A 3,145-nucleotide genomic window follows, 5' to 3' on the forward strand; every position below is an offset into this window, starting at 1 on the left:
GGAGGCCAAGGAGGGCAGATCACGAGATCAAGAGATCGAGACCATCCTGGCCAACATGGTGAAACCCTGTCTACTAAAAATACAAAAATTAGCTGGGCGTGGTAGCGCATGCCTGTAGTCCCAGCTACTTGGGAGACTGAGGCAGGAGAATTGCTTGAACCCAGGAGGCGGAGGTTGCAGTGAGCTGAGATCCTCTGAGATCTCACTGCACTCCAGCCTGGTGACAGAGCGAGACTCCATCTCAAAAAAAAAAAAGGGTCGGGGGGTAAATAATACCACATTGTGGGCTATGAAGTGGATCTATTTAAGGATGTGTGTATGTTGGGGTGGGGGTGGAAGATTGGGGCACAACAGCATACAACAGACATCAGTCTCGTAGCCCGCTCACAGACGGGCGAGCGGGACAGTCACGTTTCCCTGTGTGGGCCAGGGTAAACCAGAACTTCAGCCATCAATATCAACAGCAGATACTTCATGGATGCCCTCCTGTCAGATGTGAGCTGGGGTCAGAAAGAAGTCAGCAGGCATTTTTAAATCCCAGCTCTGGCACCTCATGCATCTATTGGTTCCTGGTCATGACCCACCTAAGTTCTTTGAGCATCAATTACCTTATCTGAAAAATGGAGCTAATTATGCCCACACCTCAGGGTTGCTGAAAGGGGTAAGTATGATAACATATGTAAAGCACCTGGCGAAGTGCCTGTCCCATAACAGGAGTCCAGAAATAGTAGCCTTTGCTGCTAGGTAATGGAGATAAAAAATGGTAACAATGAGTTCATAATATACATACGAAGATTTAAAAAACCAACACAAAGTTTGCATATGCTGAGTTTTAAAGAAGGTGTGCTGATCATTGCTTCAGGAATGCAGCGACCGGAGCACGGTTAATATAAATACAATGTGAGTCACTGTGTGGGCACCATGGCTGGGATCACCACCATCCAGGCGGTGAAGCGCAAGATTCAGGTTCTGCAGCAGCAGGCAGATGATGCAGAGGAGCGAGCTGAGCGCCTCCAGCGAGAAGTTGAGGGAGAAAGGCGTGCCCGGGATCAGGAAGAGGCTGAGGTGGTCTCCTTGAACCGTAGGATCCAGCTGGTTGAAGAGGAGCTGGACCATGCTCAGGAGCGCCTGGCCACTGCCTTGCAAAAGCTGGAAGAATTGGAAAAAGCTGCTGATGAGAGTGAGTGAGGTATGAAGGTTATTGAAAACCGGGCCTTAAAAGATGAAGAAAAGATGGAACTCCAGGAAATCCAACTCAAAGAAGCTAAGCACATTGCAGAAGAGGCAGATAGGAAGTATGAAGAGGTGGCCTATAAGTTACTGATCATTGAAGGAGACTTGGAATGCACAGAGGAATGAGCTGAGCTGGCAGAGTCCCGTTGCCGAGAGATGGATGAGCAAATTAGACTGATGGACCAGAACCTGAAGTGTCTGAGTGCTGCTGAAGAAAAATACTCTCAAAAAGAAGACAAATATAAGGAAGAGATCAAGATTCTTAGTGATAAACTCAAGGAGGCAGAGACCTGTGCTGAGTTTGCAGAGAGATCGGTAGCCAAGCTATAAAAGACAATTGATGACTTGGAAGATAAACTGAAATGCACCAAAGAGGAACACCTCTGTACACAAAGGATGCTGGACCAGACTCTGCTTGACCTGAATGAGATGTAGAACACCCCAGTCCCACCCTGCTGCTGCTCCTCCCTCTGACCCAGACTCTGCCTGAGGCCAGCCTGCCTGAAGCTGCCCTTTAACTGAGGCCTGATCTTTAACTGGAAGGCTGCTTTCTCCTTTTGCCTCCCCCTCCTTCCCTGTGTCTTTTTCGCCAAACTGTCTCTGCCTCTTCCCGGAGATTCCAGCTGGGCTAGAGGCTGAGCACCTTTGGAAACAACATTTAAGGGAATGTGAGCACAATGCATAATGTCTTTAAAAAGCAGGTGGTGATGTACACATTTTGTCATTACCTTTTTTGTGGTTTTGTAGCAACATTTGTAAAACATTCCAAATAATTCCACAGCCCTGAAGCAGCAATCGAATCCCTTTCTCACTTTTGGAAGGTGACTTTTCACCTTAGCGCATGCATATTCCCCTCTCCATAGAGGAGAGGAAAAGGTATAGGCCTGCCTTACTGAGAGCCAAACAGAGCCCGGGGAGACTCCCCTGTGGGAAGCCTCATTGCTCTGTACAAAGTACTAGCCAAACCAGAAAGGTGATTCCAGGAGGAGTTAGTCAAACAACAACAAGAACAAAAAATGTGCTGTTCACGTTTTCAGCTTTAAGATATCGTTGGATAATGTTATTTCTATTTTTTATTTTTTTCATTAGAAGTGACCAAATTAAGATGGTAAGACCTCTGAGACCAAAATTTTGTCCCATCTTTACCCCCTCTCAACTGCTTACAGAATGGATCTTGTCTCCCTTATGTTGAGGTGACCACGTAATTGCTTTCCTGCCTCCTTGAAAGAAAGAGATTGTGTTTTTGCCACTGATTTAAACCATGTGAAACTCATTACCCTTTTCTGGGTTTGAAGCTGCTGTCTCTAGAAGTGCCATCTCATTGTGCTTTGTGTCAGTCAGTGCTGGAGAAATCTTGAATAGCTTATGTACAAAACTTAAAATTTCATATTATTTTGAAACTTTGCTTCTTTGGGTTTGTGGCAGCCTGGCCACCCCATCTGGCTGTGACAGCCTTGGCAGTCCGTGGGCTGGCAGTTTGTTGATCTTTTAAAATTTCTTTCCCTACCCAGTCCCCATTTTCTAGTAAGGTTTCTAGGAGGTCTGTTGGGTGTACATCCTGCAGCTTATTGGCTTAAAATGTACTCTCCTTTCATGTGGTCTCTTTGGGGTCGATTGGGAGAAAGAGAAATCAATAGTGCGACTGTTTTAATACTGAATATTGATAAGTGACTTTTTGAAATAAAGAACCAGTCCCTCCAAAATATACACACACACACACACACAAAATGCAAGCCCACCTAGATAATTTTAAATATTCTGGTAGCCACATTAGAAAGGTTAAAAGTCCAGGTGAGGTTTCTTAAAAATTAAAATTGTATAAATAAAAATATTAAAAGAAAGTGAAATTGATTTTGATAATATTTTATCAAGTCCAATATCTCTAAGGTATTATTTCAACATGTAATCAATA

At 44.6% G+C, this 3,145-nt stretch overlaps 1 pseudogene across 1 annotated transcript; it reads left to right on the forward strand.

Annotated features, from left to right (window-relative positions):
- Positions 1-921: 921 nt before the first annotated feature.
- LOC112610323 lies at positions 922-2,936 on the forward strand (annotated as a pseudogene). The gene is made up of 2 exons (XR_003116310.1): positions 922-1,023; positions 1,150-2,936. The product of XR_003116310.1 is annotated as a tropomyosin alpha-3 chain-like (transcript).
- Positions 2,937-3,145: the final 209 nt, after the last annotated feature.

Source organism: Theropithecus gelada, chromosome 16, assembly GCF_003255815.1.
Source record: "Theropithecus gelada isolate Dixy chromosome 16, Tgel_1.0, whole genome shotgun sequence".
Lineage (NCBI taxonomy): Eukaryota > Metazoa > Chordata > Mammalia > Primates > Cercopithecidae > Theropithecus > Theropithecus gelada.